The following is a 19,355-nucleotide window of genomic DNA, read 5'->3' as shown; positions in this document are numbered from 1 at the left end:
ACTGGACTACAGGGTCAGAGGGGATGACTGCTCCACCTATACTAGGCATATTAAAGGTACATGACTGAAAGTAGCAGTTAATCAAAAAACAGACTATGCATCAGATATAGGAGCTAACTACAACAGTAGCAAAATACTAATGCAAGCAGTAGGAAGAAAGACATAGGCGATATAGGAATGATCAAGGGGGGTTTGCTTGCCTTGCTGCTCTGCGGCAAAGGACTGATCGACAGGGTCGTAGACGTACCCGACAGCAGCGTCAGTCTCGGGGTCTACCGGTAAGAAGAGGGGGAAGAAACAATAAATAATAGCACCGATGCAACACAAAGCATGACATGGCAAGATGCAGGCTAGACATGAGCTAACGCAACAACATCCGTCATAGACGGGTCGGAAGAATATCTGACGATATTTTCCGGGTCTCGGGCCACTACCGGTTATACTGGAAACGATGGAAAGGTTCCATGTTTGCTATGCTACGGACGCGTGACAGAAGAATGGACCGTGAATCCGGGTTCGTCTCATTCTGCTGATCCACTTTCATGTTGAAAATATTTCGATCTGACTTTCGGATTATTTAATATTAATTTTTAAAGTTTTATTCAATAATTAGGAATTAAAAACAGATTTGAATAATTTAATAAAAAACTATTATGACATCAGCATGATGCCATGCTGACAGCAACAGTTGACTGGTCAACTGAGCAGCGGGTCCCGAATGTCATAGGCCCAAGTTTTAATTAAGATTAAATATTAATTAATTAGATTAATTTAGTGGGGGACCCACGTGACATACTCTAATTATTCTAATTATCCAATTATTTAATTTAACTAATATATATCTATTTATTTATTTAATAAAAACATTAACATTATCTTTATTTATTTTAATTATCGTGTGGGGCCTCCCTGTCATAGACAGCGGGTGCGTTGGCCCCACCGGTAAGTGACCTTAGGCCAAAATACTCGATTTTATTCATCGATATAAACATGCAAATATCGTATTCCTCCAAATACTTATATACGCAATACATACATCGCACTTCATACATACATACATTCATATATTCGGAATACATCATTTGTTTTTATTTTCATTTAACTCTTAGCACTCTCATCTCTCTCTGTTAATAGACAACAGAGAACACAACATAGATTTCTCTCTGCTAACTCAACATAGGAGAGAGCCCACTTCAACTCCTCCTACCGGTCACTACCGTCGACGGATCGGAGTCCCGTTTTCCGGAACGGAACCGGGACGGTGAGGGGAACGTGATGGTGGGAGGATCCCGAGGAGGGGCCCACCAACGTTGATGAGACGGCCCGGTGAAGCCGGAGTTCGCGGGAAGGTGGAGGTGACGGCGGTGGTGACGATGCCGGTGAGGATGGTCGTCCGGGAGGCCTCCCGGAGGTCGGGGCCGACCGGAGGAACAAGTTGCGGAGGGCCAGCCGGTGCGGAGGTCGTTGTGGCGTCGCCGAGGAGGTGCTCTGGCGACGGGGAGTGAGGCCGCCGGGGAGGCGCTTGCCGAGGAGGAGGGGCGAGGTGCAGGGGCTCGGCCGACCGGGTCCTGGTGCGGGTTGGCCGAGGGGATGGGGAAGGGGTTGATGGGAGAGAGTGGAGCCGAGGGAGAGGGCTCTGTCGGCGGGGCTCCTGGATGGTGGGGGTGGTGCCGCGGGGGAACAGGGGACCGACGAGGGGGGGATCCGGGAGGCGAGGTCGCTGGAGGGAGGAAGGAGGCCGGGAGGGAGAGCTGGCTCGCCGGCGAGGGTGGATCTGTGGGGGTCGGTCGAGATGGGGACGAGGGGCTCGGTCCCTAGGGGTAGACGAGGTGGGGAGGGCTCTCGTCGTGGGGGGAGATCGTGAGAGGAGGGAGTTAGCGAGGGAAACAGAGCCGCTCGTGGGGAGTGGGTTCGGGCGACGGGGGCCTCGTGGGGTGGCGGCGCTGGAAAGGGAGGAGCGGGGGCGTTTTAGGGTTGGGAGGTGGGCTAGGACAGGGGGAGGTTATTCCCCCAGTTGGGCCGGCGCCGGGGAGGCCAGGCTGGTCCTCGACCCACGGGGAGGGAGGCTTTAGTTCCTTTTTTTTATTTTCTTTTCTTGTGTGTTTCGGTTATAATAATATCTTAGTTTTACAAAATATATAAATTATACCAATAATTATAATGCATTAGTAGACGACGCCACAAAATTTTGTGATTTAATTCAAGTGGTCTTGGAATTTCTATAAATTAAAAAGGCATTTCAATAATAGTTTTGTCCTCGGTTTTAATGATTTTGAGGCACTTAAAAATTGATAAAAATGTTTTTTATGATCTTGTAAATATCACGGGATTATTTGCAACCCCAATATGATTTTTGATTTCAGCTTTGCAAGGTTACTAAAAGCACTTTTCAAATTATTTTTGAAAAACACTAGGAAAAAAGAAACGAGGCTTGATCCCATTGTGATCAAGCATGGATTAGTAAAATGGAATGGCCTAATCGTCATGATTACTATAGCTCAACTACCGGGGTGTCACACTACCCTGTATGCTTGCCTACGATCACGACAACGCCTCAGTCTTCTGGATAGTTCACGTACAGGCGATCGTAATCCTCATCGTACTGCCATGCCAACTGCGTGCCGTCGGGATCACCTGTGTCGGGCGTACCTGTACCTGTTGGTGTGTTGAAGGAATATGTGAGCCACGGGAACTCAGCAATCTATGACCTCTGTGCCAGAACTAGTCAAGTTATTAGGTAAGGAAGGTTCAGTGTTTAGGTTTGCAGCATCCTAAGCTTTATAGTGGCTAACTTACGTAGAACAAGAATTTGAAGGTGGTCTATACTAGCGATCGATGAATAGTTGATCAATAAGTGATCCTGAACACCTACTTACGTCAATCATAATCCCATAGTGTTCCCGATCGAAGAGAGGTCTTCGAAGGGGACAGTCACGGTTACGCACACAGTTGGCAATTTTATTAGATTAGGTTCAAGTTATCTATAACCGGATGTTAACAAATATTCCAAGTTTCCACATAACCGCGGGCACTGCTTTCCGAAAGATTAAACCCTGCAGGGGTGCTCCAACTAGTCCATCACAAACGGTCACGGGCCGCAAAGTAATCCTCTATCACGAATCTCGCGATCTCGTCGGATTCCTTAGAGGAAAACCTCAACTCTGGGGAGAACCAAAGCTTCACCGGGATTCCTATACGCAAGATATATCGCTAAGGTAAGACAAGACTAGCATGACCTCCCGTCGTGTCGACGACCACGATAAGAGCCGCGTATCTCCCAAGTTGCCCCGGGTTGGCCCCGCACACGATTCTAGTTTGGACCAACACTCATGAGGAGCACTGGCCCGGGTTGTTGATTAACTCCTCGGGGTGGCCGTTCCCTATGCATATCATTATTAAGTGATTAGCAAGTTAACAACAATGTTGGGTCCTGCCGGACAAGTCTTAACACTACACGATTAATCAAGGGGGTCCCCATAACAACCCCGAACGTGTTAGGAGCGATCAGTTATGGAATCAAACACCGGTAGCTGGAAACTATGGCGGCAATAACGGAACAAAGCACCCGGCAGAAGACTAGGCCTTCTGTTATTTACCAAATATATAAGTGCATTAATTAAATAACAGATGTAACATAATGATATCAAACTCATGTTATCACATGAAACAAGGCACATGCAACTAGCAACGCTAACATTAATAGCTGAGCAAGCCAACTTAGCCATTCAACATTTGCTAGGAGGGGAAAAGTGTTTGGGTTTCATGGCAATATGAGGAGGCAATTATTTCAATGGTAGGCAGCACGCATATGACGAAGGAAACGTGAATCTAGCATAACAAGTCTAGAGATGGAATCAAGGTCATATCATCTTGCGTGTGATGTCCTCAGCTTGGAACTGCTCTTGTTCGTCCTGCACGTACTCTCCCAGATCCACGTATTCGTTCTCCAATCCCGGTGCTACCCAACATAAAAATAGCATCCAATGAACAACAGCACAATAAGATGCAACAAGCACATGATGCATGAGCTGAAAATGAACATACATCTCTATTCTACTCGCTAGCACATGCACGAGAAGAAATTACAAACTTCTGGATAGAACTTCACTAGATATCTTGACATGCATGAGGATGACATGAACAGATGCGTCACGTGAAAATGATGCAAAAACATATAAAGAACGTTACGAACGGAGCTACGGATCAACCGGAAAGAATGAAACAAGAAACGGAGTCCTACGGATTAAATCCATCACAACACACTCCAATGGCATACTTCTGGTATTCCCAGGTTGCCAAATCACAAAACAAACAAGTATGGATGGGGTGGTTCAAGGAATATCACCACACCATCAACTATGCACTCACAAGCATCAAAACATCAAAACTATACAATCTGCCATGAACAGCATCCTAGCAGTTTGGGAGCTACATGCAATGCACCTACATCCACCCAAATATGCCAAATAGGATATGTGGCAGAAGCTATTCAAAATCACTACAAGCATGAGCAACAAGATAATTCAAAGGAGTTTCACACAGAAAGTTCTACAACTGCTAACTTGGACAAAAATATCAGTTTTCACGGACTTGAAAATTCTAGATTCTCACTAGCTGTTTATCCTCTGAAGCATTTTGACAGCACCCAAAACAATATCTACAGGAATAAAAATGAAAAAAATTTGACAAAGAGCTAGACAAACACAAAAGCTACAACTTTCCAGTTGATAGCCAGGGCTGATTCCCAACACATGGACTTCTACAAGCACAACAACAGGAGAAGAAAATGTAAGCAGATTCTCAGACTTAGTGAAAATCAGAGATTTTCACTAAACTAGAATTTTCAGCCACATGCCTACTTTGACTAGGCACAACTTGCACACATGAATTCCTAAGCACGAAAAAAACCACAATGCTATAGAGGGGGTCACCCTCTACTGCCACAACAAGGAAACAACCTCTTGGGCTCACCAGATCTCATGGAACCAAGCTCCAAACATTGAACAAAACAGAAATATGACATTCCCAGAAATTGTTCCAAAGTGGAATCTGAACCCACCATTGGATTCCTGGGATGATTCTACCCCAAAAACATATATAATACATAGGCACTTCCATAGAATAATGGGGCACAAAGCTAAGAAGAAGATTTACATGGAATCACATAGAGATGAATAGTGCATCATCACATGTGCTTCCACTAGCTACTCACCTACACATGCATATGCACACTCTCACAAGTCCAATGGTGCACATGAGGGGTGGACCTCATGTTCATGTGCCTTATGACACCACCACACTCTCACATACAACAAGCACACACATAATAACACCTACACATGCTTGTTATCAAATACACCTTAGCTTACACCACATCATCTCTACTACACCTACACATCCATGCTTGCACTCAAGTGAATGACAAGGCAGACCATGCCTTGGGCATGTGTGAGTCACACACACACACACACACAACATCACATTACAACTCTACCACACACACATAGGAGCACCTATACACACATACAAAGTAGGTGGGGGGAAACCCACACACACTCACATACACACACTGGCACTAACTAGTGCTCAAGGAAACCACCCATGAGCACAAGTATCACACACACATCACCACTACACTACTCACATGCTAATCACACTCACATACATGTGATCTTGATCCACCTACACTAGCACAACAAGCCTACACATGCACTCTATCATGCTAGCAATAAAACTAGGAACAGCGTACTATTTGTGAGGAGAAAAACAATACACACAAGGTGCCAAGCCTATCATAGCAAGTAAGCAAGTGAACAATGCAAAACAGAAAAGAAAAAGACAAAAATATAAAAGGTTTTGGGAGGGATTCGAACCCTAGACCCCCTGGATCAACCACAGAACAAACAAAAGCCTACACCACTCTGCTACTTGCCACTTGATCAACAATACAGGGAGGTTTAACAAGTTAAGGTGCTACCTGCAGCTACTGTGCCAAATAAACCCACAAAACCAAAAGGGTGCACCGAGGAGATACGAACCGTCTACCTGCCACTGCACCAAAACGCCACTACCACCCTGCTACTCGCTTGGATCTTAACAGAGAAAGGAAGTATAATCTATTGAGCAACCCCCTCATGCATCTCCTCTGTCCGACGTTGGCTGGAACAGGGGAGGGATCTCGTCGGCGTTACATGCTAAATCAGCCAATGACTCGTCGATGGAAGGAAGCATAGGCTCCCACGGTTCCATTTCACTAACTAGCACGCCACGAGATGGCCTACATCTACCGATCCACGACGCGTGGCGGCGCCAGCGACAGAGAAGGTACACGGCGAGGCTACGGGCTACGGCTCGCGATCTGGGACAGGGAAAAAGGGGGGAAGGACCGAGCTCACCCACTGGACGAGGTCGACGCGCCTGCCGGATAGGAGGTAGAGGAAGAAGATGAGGCGGAGGGGATCGATGAAGAGGAAGCAGGCTGCTGTTGATGGAGGGGAAGCAGTGCCGATCCGCCTCTCCTAGCTGCGGGAACGGGGTCCTTGAAGGTCCCGCGTGCTCTCTTAGGGGTTGGAGAGGACGCAGGTGTACGGGCGCGACGACGAGGACCTCCTCAGCTTGCGGCCATGGCGGAGGAGCTCGATCCCCTTACCTGAAGACGTAGGCAGAGAGGAAGGAGGAGATGGGAAAGAGGTGGCGGCGCAAGGGGAAGAACCCTAGGCTGCACGGACGCCAAGGGGGGTTATATGGAGGAGGGGGAGGCGAGGGATGCGCGCCCCGACGTCCGTGACGGCGTCTGCTCGCTGTCTCTGTGTCACTGATGACTGACGGAGGAAGAAGAAAGAGGAACGACGTCTACAGGAGAAAGCCACGCGCGAGGGGAGCTCGGCCAACTTGTGGGAGGAGGCCCACTAGGTGGCGCTTGATAAGAGGAAAAATAAAACCCGTGGGGTTTTCTAGTTACCAAAATAAACAGAGAAAAGAAATAAGCCAATGCAAATATGTTGGAGTTAAAAATAAAACAAAAATGTCCCTGGTCATAAGCAATTATGACCTATTTAAATAAAACAGAAAGGAAATATTTGGAGCAATTAAATATTTACAAAACAACATTTATTTGATATGTTTTGTGAATATTTGCACCTTTAAACTATAGTTTCAAAACAACAAATTCACATCCTCACAACCACCACAATACATACTAAAACATGGGCACTTTTGAAATAGAGAAGGAGCAAAATAATCTTGGCTTGAAATAAATAGAGAGGGAGTTGTTTTGAAACCTATTGCAACCACATAGTTCTTCCTACTATCAAACTACATTCTCGTCACCACATATCATCATCACATCACAACACACCACATACATATGATCACAAGGCAACAAACACAAAGGCATGGATGAATGGATGCATGAATGCAAAAGGAGACATGGCAAGGTGACACATGAAATAACACATGCATGGGCTCTCATTGCAATGACAAGGTGGACCCACATACAGAAGGTTCCAATAAAGGCAAGTTACACTCTTGGGGTTTTACACGCAGCCTCCGTCAATGTGGCAATCTCTGGCACTGTTGTGTGTTGCCGCAGTAGAAGAATTTTTGGCACCGTTGCCCGGGAGGATCAAGTCAAGAACTCATCCAAGTGAGTGTCACAAACTCATCTCTTGCATTTAATTTTTTTTGCCTCTCGTTTTCCTCTCCCCAACTTCTGAAAAAACAAAATTTTACAATTATTTTTTTGCCATTTTCTTTTGCCTTTCCTTTGCTTGTGTGCTATGTGCCTTCAATATGCTTGCATCTTCGCTTGATGAAAATCTATTGATATGGATCCTCATCCACTTGCTAATCTCTTTAAGAGATCCAATTATGTTGATCCAATTACTAGTGAGTTGAGTGCACTTGACTATCTTTATGGAGTTTTGCTTGAGATGCGTGAATCTGAAAATCCTGATGAAGAAATTTATGAAATGATTCACGGGGGCTCCTTGAATGAAAAGCATGATTGCAATGATTTCATTACAAATTCTATTAATGACAATCATGCTAAAAATATGCAAAACCCCAAGCTTGGGGCTGCTAGTTTTGCTATGTCCACTACTTGTTGCAATGATATTTGCAATAATATTGAAAGTGGGTTCGGAGAAGTCATGACTTTAGTTGATGATAATCCCACTATTTTTGAAGAGCGTCAACTTTGCATGCATGTGGATCATGAAAAGAATATCCTTTGTGATAGCTATATTGTTGAATTTTAATATGATCCCAGATGTAATTGCTTTGAGAGAGGAAAATATTGTGGTAGAAACTTTCATGTTACCAAATTAGCTCTAGTATTGTGTGTTTCTTCTTCCTTGCATTTGCTAACTGTTGGTTGTCTTGCCAATTTGTTTTCCTATAAAATACCTATGCATAGGAAGTATGTTAGACTTAGATGTGATTTTCACATGCTTTATGATGCTCTCGTTGTGCTTCAATTCTTGTCTTTTGAGTCAGCATCATTGAATTATCAATGCCTAGCTAAGGGCGTTAAACAATAGCGCTTGTTGGGAGGCAACCCAATGAATTTATCTTTTTATTTCTGTTTTGTTGAGTCCACACGATCATAATTCTGTTATGATAGTGTCTTTTCAGTTCTTTTTGTGTTTGAGCCAAAAAAACCCTTTATGGCTAGTCTTGGTGATGGTTGTTTGATCCTGCTGGAAAAAGACAGAAATGTTTCGCTCACAAGATTATTTTTCATTTTTATTCAGAAAGTGCTTTTGAGTTGATTGTTGTTGCAGCTGGTTGATATTCCTTTTTCCCAGGCAGTCGTAAGTTTTCAGAATTTTTGAGGTACCATAAGTATACAAAGTATACAGATTTCTACAGACTGGTCTGTTTTTGACAGATTTTGTTTTTTGTTGAGTTGGTTGCTTGTTTTGATGAAACTATGGATATTATCGGGGGGTACTAGCCATGTAAAAGTGAGAATACAGTAGCCCAACACCAATATAAATAGAATTCAAGATTGATACAGTACCTAAAGGGGTGGTAGTTTGTTTTCTTGTGCTAATGATATCACGAGTTTCTGTTTAAGTTTTGTGTTGTGAAGTTTTCAAGTTTTGGGTGATGTTCTCATGGACAAAGAGATAAGGAGTGGAAAGAGCTCAAGCTTGGGGATTCCCAGGGCAACCCAAACCAAATTAAAGGACACGAAAAAGCCTAAGCTTGGGGATGCCCCGGGAAGGCATCCCCTCTTTCATCTTCAATCCATCGGTAACATTACTTGGAGCTATATTTTTATTCACCACATGATATGTGTTTTGCTTGGAGTGTCTTGTATCGTAGGAGTCTTTTCTTTTTGTTGTGTCACAATCATCGTTGCTGCACACCATTTGAGAGAGACATGCACTCATCGTGATTTTGCTAGAATGCTCAACGTGCTTCACTTATATCTTTTGAGCTAGATAATTTTGCTCTATGTGCTTCACTTAGATCTTTTAGAGCACGGCGGTGCGTGACTTGGTAGTTGACTTATGCTATGAAAGTAGACCCAAAGGTGATAGGTACCCAAAAAGGATTCAAAAACCTCCATCTTGATGTGCATTGAGTAGAAAGAGAAGTCTTGATTCCTCTCAATTAAGTTTTGAGACGTGGATTTGGTAATATTAAGAGTTATGTTAGTAGGGTGTTGTGAATCTATAAATACTTGTGTTGAAGTTAGTGATTCCCGTAGCATGCACGTATGGTGAACCGCTATGTTAGGAAGTCGGAGCATAATTGATCTATTGATTATCATCCTTTGTGTTGAGGTCGGGATCGCGCGATCGTTAACACCTACCAACCCTTCCCCTAGGAGTATGCGTTTAGCACTTTGTTTCGATTACTAATAAAAACTTTCACAACAAGTATGTGAGTTCTTCATGACTAATGTGAGTCCATGGTATAGATGCACTTTCACCTTCCACCATTCCTAACCTCTCTAAGTGTCGCGCAAATTTCGCGAGTACACAAACCCACCATATGCCTTCCTTAAAACAACCACCATACCTACCTACTATGGCATTTTAATAGCCATTCCGAGATATATAGCCATGCAACTCCCACCGTTCCGTCTCATGACTTGTGCCGTCACTCTCATATTGCCATTGCATGATGGTAAGATAGCTAGCGAGATGTTTGAAACGTCATACGCCAAGCTAGATCGTTGCACATCCTGGTACACTGCCGGAGGCATTTCCTTTAGAGTCATCATCGTTCCGAGCTTTGAGCTGTGAGTAAATAAAAGTGTGATGATCATCATTATTAGAGCATTGTACCATGTGAGGAAAAAAAAAGAGGCCAAAGAGCCCAAACAAAAAAAAGAAAAAAAGAGAGGCCCAAGTGCCCAAATAAATAAATAAAGAGAAGAGAGAAAAAGAGAGAAGGGACAATGCTACTATCTTTTTCCACACTTGTGCATCATAATAGCACCATGTTCTTCGTGATTGAGAGCCTCTCGTTTCTTCACCACCATATACTAGTGGGAATCTTTACTATATAACTTGGCTTGTATATTCCAATGATGCGCTTCCTCAAAATTGCCCTAGGTCTTCGTGAGCAAGCAAGTTGGATGCACACCCACTAGTTCTCCTTTTGAGCTTTCACATACTTATTGCTCTAGTGCATCCTTTGTATGGCAATCCCTACTTATTCACATTGATATCTATTAACGGGCATCTCCATGGCCCTTTGATACACCGAGTCAATTTGACCATCTCCTTCTTTTTATCTCACAACCACCACCACACTCTATTCCACCTATAGTGCTATATCCATGGCTCACACTCATGTATTGCGTGATAATTATAAAAAGTTTGAGAAAGTAAGAGTGCGAAAACAATTACTTGGCCAATACCGGGGTTGTGCATGATTTACATAAGTTGTGTGAGGATGATGGAGCATAGCCAGACTATATGATTTTGTAGGGATAACTTTGTTTGGCCTTGTTATTTTCAAAGTTCATGATTACCTTGCTAGTTTGCTTGAAGTATTATTGTTTTCATGTCAATAGCAACCTATTGTTTTGAATCTTACGGATCTGAACATTCATGTCACGTGAAAGAAGTTACAAAGGACAACTATGCTAGGTAGCATTCCACATCAAGAATTCAGTCTTTAACACTTCCCTACTCGAGGACGAGCATGAGTTAAGCTTGGGGATGCTTGATACGTCTCCAACGTATCTATAATTTTTGATGGTTTCATGCTATTATCTTGTCAAACTTTGGATGTTTTGTATGCCTTTTATATATTTTTTGGGACTAACTTATTAACTCAGTGCCAAGTGTCAGTTCCTGTTTTTTCCGTGTTTTTGACCCTTTTCGGAGGAGGATTTTAAACGGAGTCCAAACGGAACGAAATTTCCAAAAAGATTTTTTCCGAAACAGAAGAAGATAGGGAACCTTGAGAAACAATGCAGGGGGTCTCCAGGGACCCCAGAAGCCCACTAGCCGCGGCCAGGGGGGCCCGCGCCTCCCAGGCTTGTGGGCTCCCTGGGCCTCTCCTCCCCTAGGTCTTTTGCTTATATATTCCCATAAATGCGAGAAAAAATCAGGAGATCATCGAAAGTACTTCTCAGCCGCCGCAAGCTTCTGTTTCTGCAAGATCCCATCTGGGGCACGTTCTGGTGCCATACCGGAGGGGGAATTCGGATACGGAGGGCTTCTTCATCAACACCATGACCTCTCTGATGATGCGTGAGTAGTTCACCATAGACCTACGGGTCCATAGCTAGTAGCTAGATGGCTTCTTCTCTCTCTTGGATCTTCAATAGAAAGTTCTCCATGATCTTCATGGAGATCTATCCGATGTAATCTTCTTTTGCGGTGTGTTTGTCGAGATCCGATGAATTGTGGATTTATGATCAAATTACCTATGAATCTTATTTCAGTTTCTTCTGATCTCTTATATGCATGATTTCATATGCTTGTAATTCTCTTCGAGTTGTGGGTTTTGTCTGGCCAACTAGATCTATGATTCTTGCAATGGGAGAAGTGCTTGGTTTTGGGTTCATACCGTGCGGTGACCTCACCCAGTGACAGAAGGGGTAGTGAGGCACGCATCGTGTTGTTGCCATCAAGGGTAAAAAGATGGGGTTTTCATCATTGGTTTGAGATTATCCCTCTACATCATGTCATCTTGCTTAAGGCGTTACTCTGTTCGTCATGAAATCAATACACTAGATGCATGCTAGATAGCAGTCGATGTGTGGAGTAATAGTAGTAGATGCAGAAAGTATCGGTCTACTTGTCTCGGACGTGATGCCTATATGTATGATCATTGCCTTAGATATCGTCATGACTTTGCGCGGTTCTATCAATTTCTCGACATTAATTTTCTCACCCACTGTAATATTTGCTATTGTGAGAGAACCTCTAGTGAACACTATGGCCCCCGGGTCTACTCCACACCATATTTTCAGCCTTACTCTTTTACTTCGTTGCACTTTCCCCCTTCGGATCTCAATTTGCAATCAATCTTGAAGGGATTGAAAAACCCTTTATAGCGTTGGGTGCAAGCTCATTTGTGTTTGCGCAGGTACTCTGGACTTGACGAGAATCTCCTACTGGATTGATACCTTGGTTCTCAAACTGAGGAAAATACTTACTGCTCCTGTGCTGCACCACCCTTTCCACTTCAAGGGAAAAAACGCAAGCCCAGCCTCCGTCAACGTGTCAATCTCTGGCACTGTTGTCTGTTGCCGCAGCACAACCACCTCATCGCCGGTGAACCACGACCCCCCCCCGTCGTCGACTCGACCACCTGTAGGTATGCAAAGACGAGGTGGACCCATTAACGCCGTTGTTAGGTCCTGAGGACGACGGTAGCCACACCAGTGTGCCTGCCTTCCCCTCTATCCAGATGTGGAAGACGACCCCGGCAGGTGTGCCCCACCTATCAGTGGCGCATCCACCTCTCCCTTGCGCCCCACAACCACTCACCGCAAGGGCCCATGCGTCAGGTTCAAACCTAGCGGCGCGCGCGCCTCGGCAGGCAGGCTGGCTGGCCATCTAGGCCGGCCCAGCCCCAGGCCGAGCCACGCGAGGGTTGTTGCCACTTTTTCTTTTATTTTTAAACTCTGTTTAAAAAATATATTATTTAAAAGGTTTAACCAGTGAAAATTAATGATTCTTCCACCATTATTCTTCTAAAAATGATTAGTATTTAACAAAGCCTTTATTTTTAGGACAACTTTTCTGTTTTATAATAATTAAAAATGCTATTTGGAATAGTTTTGCTTTTGTTAAATTGCTTTTAAAAATAATCCATTCATTAAAACCAGAGAAAAGTATTTTGAAAATGACAATACGGATTTATCAGAATTAAACAACATTTCTAAAGTGACTTTGTGGTCTGTTTTTGAGTGAGCTACTTATTGCTTTTTATTTAATACGACGATAGAAACCACGCTTGACGAAGGAGTTGCACTTGAAGACGCCGAAGACCCCGGATACTTACCTAACCAAGGCAAGCAGCCCTTTGACCATGTTTGAGCATATGATATATTGCATGCTAAGTAGAACAAACATTTCCATTGCATGTGATCATAAGTATCGGTAAATCGTTGAAGTGATGTTACCGATGGCTCCTCTGGAGCACTTGCATTTTAAGCTTGATCCTACCACCTATGAGGGTCACGCTAATATCATGTTGACAAGTAGAGCTAAGAATAATGGTAGCATGAGCGTGATGATGGCATAAATCAAAGGTTTATGAAAACCCCGTCGGGTGCAACTAATGCCCGAGGGTGATGATGAGTTAGGTGGCCACTTTTGGAGAAGTGGTGCATCGGGTATTTTGTCTATGTATGGTTACAGAAATGGGATTAGATTTATGATGTGTCGACCGTACCAACCCTACAGGTGCGACCACGTTACCCCTATATGGGACGAGGCTTTGTTGATTACTCTGGTCGGTGCTAGCAAAATGACACATTACTAGTGGCGGGAATGATGTGTGGTCACTCTCGTGACGGGGTCGTGCCAGGTAGGGCGTCTATGCCTTTTTACATGCTCCTGGCACACCGTTGGTCCCCGCATGGATGATACTGTCCTGAGTTGGTTCTCGTAAAACGTACATCATGTGGGCTGGGTACCAATCGAGTGGACCTCTTTGTCTAGTATCGTCAGGGGAAAGGCATTGATCGGGTACTTACGTCGCGTATGTTATCTACCGCGAGTCGTGGATGACATGGAAGTTTCCCGGATCTCGTGGGTAAAGCATACTACCTCTGTAGAGTGTAAAACTATTCGAATAGCTGTGTCCACGGTCAAGGACAGTTGGGTGGTGCTGCTTAAACTACGTCCAGTCGTTTCCACATAAACCAAGTATGTGTGTGTGTGTGTTTAATGGTGTATCCGAGAAAGAGTGGGTATGACCAAGTTTGGTTACTTGGCATATCAGGTGAACCCGGAGTGTTCATCCCATGACAGATATATTGATATCTCTAACCTGTTCTTCTAAATACCATCTAGCTTACGTTGCATATCCATGAACATGTTTATTTACAGTTAAGCTGCTATCTACCAAAACTGCATAATAGTTGTTAATCTACAAATTGTTTTGTTCATATCATAGGCTGTTTACGAGTACTCATTGGCTTGCCACTGGTTATATTATCGACCAGACATGGAAGGACCGGAGTTTGGAAAAGAGTACGTCTTCGGAGACGGCCCTGCCAACTAGGATCCTTCCCAGTCATAATGCATGTTGGTGTAGGCTGATGGCATGGGCACCCGCTTGGCCCTAAGATTTCCGCTACTAGTTGTATCAGTGTGATTTGGACTTATAGACCCTACCTTGTGAACTTGACCATTCGGTCACGTGTTGTAATAAGTCGGTACTTGGATGTAAGACTCTTAATATTCAGCATATGTGTGTTCGGTGAACATTGATCTCAGGGATCACTGAGCACGTTCATTCGGTCATCTCGTCTCGTAAGTCGGGGTCGCCATAGAGCTGGTATCAGAGCCATCTTGACTGTAGGAAGCGTTAGGTGGCATGGAAAATAGTCAAGACACTTAGTGCACTTAGCCCTTGCGCTTGAGATTTTCTGCACCCACCAAAATTTTTTAACCCTCTCCTACAACCTTGTAGATGGCTCACGTAACTGACATGCTTCTGGAGACGGGCTTTCCCCTACTTTTGGGAGATAGCCTCGAGAAGTGTCCAGTATGCCGCATGCCCATCTTGCTCTACCACGAGCACTAGGTCAACGCCAACACCAAGGAATATCACGTGGACGTGATAGTGAAGGATAACGACTCCACAACTAGTTGGTTCCTTGAAGTACCACAAATGGACGATCTGATGTTGGCAGTGGAGACAGCCGCACGAGAGGCGCTCGTGCGTCTCTGCGACATTCTTCCCGAGTTGGCTAACGAGCCAGCTACTCGTCACCTAACTTCTATTAAGGACGGGACTGACGGGAGATGGACACTCAACCCATCTTCACAGGACGGGACGCCAGTAAGGTTTCAGACCTACTTCAGCCTCTCCTCTGACACCTTGACTCACCTTTTGATCAAGGAGTCGATGACGCTTCGCCAAGAACTGCACCAAGTCAAGGACCTACTCCGCCTGGAGAAGAAGAAGACCCACAAGGTCAAGAAGGAAGGAGCACCCGGAGGGCAGTCATTCATTGCCTTCCAAGGAGGAGTACCACCGCTCCAGGCCACTCCTATTCAGAGTCGTCGTCTGACTGTAGAAGAGTACACTGAGCTCCTCACTGCTTCATCTACTAAGAGACGTCATGATGGACCACTTCCATCTCCCACACCTCTAAAGGAGGAAATTACCGATGAAGATGAAGACGAAGACCCTCCCAAAGCTGCCTATGAGACCGAGCAGTCCGCCGCTTAGGAGTACGACTTAGGTTATTAGGAGTCTTCCCCAATCATAGTGAGTCCATGTATCGGTTCATGTGAACCATGAGTGTTGTGTGAGAATGTATGATGCAATCCGCATTTCTGCCTTAGGCAGCTTGTAAGCGACTACATCACTTGTTTTAATATTAATGCATTAGCTTTTCCCAAAAAACTTTTGTTTTAAAAAATCTCACACTAGCACGGCACCAACCCCCCTTATTGGAGCATCATCCCTTATGATTCCCAGCCAATTCAGCATATTGACCTGTCTACTCCCCTGACATGATGGTGATTTCAACTTGCACCAGCACCTTCAACAACCCCGGCTTTGCCTCCTCTGCCAGCAGCAGGGAACCGGTGGGAACGCTCAAGTTGGAGATCACCATGAGCAGCAACAAGGCGATATTCCTCCACCACCGCCTCCTTTGGAAAGCTTGACTATGGCTCGGTTCCTCTAAGCTCTCCGAGAGGAATGCCAAGCCAATAATGCCGCCATCCAACAGCTGGCTCAAGTCCTGGTGAACAATCCGCTGCAAAACGGAAATAGCAATGGTCGCTCTACTCTATCTGAGTTTATGCGGACTACGCCTCCTATATTCATAGAGACGACTAAAACATTGGATGTCGATGACTGGATCCGCACTAGCGAAGACTTCCTCGCGCTGGTCAAGTGCACCGATGATCGCGAGAAAGTCCTTTATGATTCTCACTGTCTCAGAGGCATGATCAGAGCCTGGTGGGACGGATCCAGATCATGCGAGAAGGGCAAGCTATCACTTGGACAAATGTTCAAGGATGGATTCTGCGCTGCTCACATTCCTCCCAGAAGGATGACCATTAAGAAGCGGGAACTCCGAGCTTTAAAGCAAGGTCGTGGAACCGTCAAGGAGTAGCTGCGGAAGTTTAACCTGCTATGGAGATATGCACCAGAAGACGTCAACCCTGAGGCCGCAAAAGTGGAATGCTTCATGGAAGGACTGCAGCAGTCACTCCAGTATCAACTGGTTGTTTGTGAATGTCGGACCTTCTGCGATCTGGTTAACAAGGCCCTCATGTTGGAAGATAAGCGTCGTGCAATGGACGACACCCGTAAGTGCAAGATGATGGGTAGTGGAGGACCCAGTAACCCGAAACCACGCCCATGGCAGTCAGCTCCAGCAAGACCGAGTTATCAGCAACAGCACTACAAGGCACCAACATTCCGCCATGACTACCAGACTCAGCAGCAAGTCAACACCAAGCCAGCATTCAACCCACCGAACAACAGCTCAGTCAAGACCAACACTCCAGGACAGATTACCTGTTTTGGATGTGGACAAGTTGGGCACTATTCCAGGCAGTGCCCCAACAAGAAGCCCGACACACCGCGCCCCAATGCACCAATTCAGGGACAAGGTCAAGGAGCACCAGACAGAAACCAAGCTCCCCGCAATCAGCAATATCACAACAGGGGACGTATTAATCACATCTCCGCAGAAGAAGCCCAGGAAGACCCGGACTGCAATCTGGGTACGTTCCTCGTCAACTCCACCCCAGCAACAATATTCTTTGATTGTGGTGCTTTACATTCTTTTGTTACTCAGAAGTTTGCGGAAAAATGTGGTTTCAAGCCTACCCTATTTAACGGGAAAATGGAAGTACATACCCCGAGAGAAGTGCTAAGGAACAACCTAGGATGTAGAGGAGTCAGGATCAATATAAATGGGATAAAATTCTCAGCAGACCTCATTGTCTTTAAGTCGCAAGGCTTAGAAGTAATGCTTGGAATGGATTGGTTAGCCAAGCACCAAAGCATCTTGGACTGTACCAACATGACTATTACCATGACAAGCGACAAGGGGTTGAAGTCAAGTATGTCCCTGAGCTTGTATCCACTCGAGTCCCGCAGGTTAATAGCCTATCGGGAGAAGAGATGGACCGAGTGTCGATAGTCTGTGAATACCCGAACGTCTTTCCTGATGAGCTGCCAGGGATGCCTCTCGACCGAGACATCGAGTTCATCATTGAGCTCATGCCCAGGTCAAGGCCTATCTATAAGAAGCCTTATAGGATGGTATCCGAAGAGCTAGAAGAGCTGAAGAAGAAGTTGGATGAGCAACTCAGGAAGGGATTCATTCGTCCGAGTGCATCACCTTGGGGATCACCTGTTCTATTCGTGTCTAAGAAGGATGGGACTATCACACTCTGCATCGATTACCGTTCACTCAATGAAGTCACGATCAAGAACAAGTACCCACTCCCCAAGATTGAAGGCTTGTTTGACCAGTTAAATGGAGCCAAGGTATTTCCCAAGATCGATCTCCGATCTGGATATTACCAACTGAAGATCCGACCTGAAGACATACCCAAGACTGCATTCGTGACCCGGTACGGTCTATATGATTGCACTGTCATGTCATTTGGGTTGACGAATGCCCCAACATACTTCATGTACCTCATGAACAAGGTCTTCATGTAATACCTGGACAAGTTTGTCGTCGTATTCATCGATCACATATTAATCTTCTCCAATTCCAAAGAAGAGCATGAGCAACACCTGAGGTTAGTGTTGGAGAAGCTTTGAGAGCACCAAATTTATGCCAAGTTCAGCAAATGCCAATTCTAGCCGCACCAAGTTGGATTCTTGGGTCATACCATGACGGCAAACGGATTGGCGGTCGATCCTTCCAAGATTACTACGGTAACCAACTGGGATTCGCCAATCGATGTGAAGGAAGTCCAGAGCTTCCTCGGACTCGCGGGATATTACCGCAAGTTCGTAGAAGGATTAATTCTCCCGCATCGCTCGACCCATGACTCAGCTCTTGAAGAAAGGCAAGAAATTTGAACGGATGCCAGAGTGTGAAGAAAGCTTCTATAAGTTGAAGAAGAGATTGACTACCGCCCCGGTATTGGCTACTCCAGATATCAGCAAGAAGTTTGTAATATATTGTGATGCCTCCACAACCAGGCTCGATGGAGTCCTAATGCAAGACGGCAGGGTTGTGGCATATTTGTCACAACAACTGTGCCCACATGAGGAGAACTATGCCAGCCATGATCTTGAGTTGGCAGCAGGAGTGCATGCCCTGAAGACATGGCGACATTACACGATGTGAAATATACACTGACCACAAAAGTGTGAAGTATATCTTTATCCAGAGGGAATTGAATATGAGGCAGCGAAGATGGTTGGAGTTAATCATAGACTACGACCTCAGCATTCAATAACACCCCGGTAAGGCCAATGTGGTGGCCGATGCCTTAAGCCGGAAGGCCAGCACCTTGAATGTTATGCTCAAGGAAAGGCTACCCGCCTTGTATGAAGAAATGGAAAGCTTCGGGTTGGAGCTAGTTAAACCAGGATACTTGGCTAACCTCGAAGTTATACCAACGCTGGCAGATGACATCAAGGAGGCCCAGAAGGGTCACAAGAGCATCGAAGGCATCAAGAAGAAGATCCAGGAAGGCAAGGCCCTAGAATTA

This window comes from Hordeum vulgare, chromosome 2H (assembly GCF_904849725.1).
Source record: "Hordeum vulgare subsp. vulgare chromosome 2H, MorexV3_pseudomolecules_assembly, whole genome shotgun sequence".
NCBI classification, from domain to species: Eukaryota; Viridiplantae; Streptophyta; class Magnoliopsida; order Poales; family Poaceae; genus Hordeum; species Hordeum vulgare.
The sequence above is the reverse complement of the archived record's forward strand: the minus strand, read 5'-3'. Positions refer to the sequence as shown.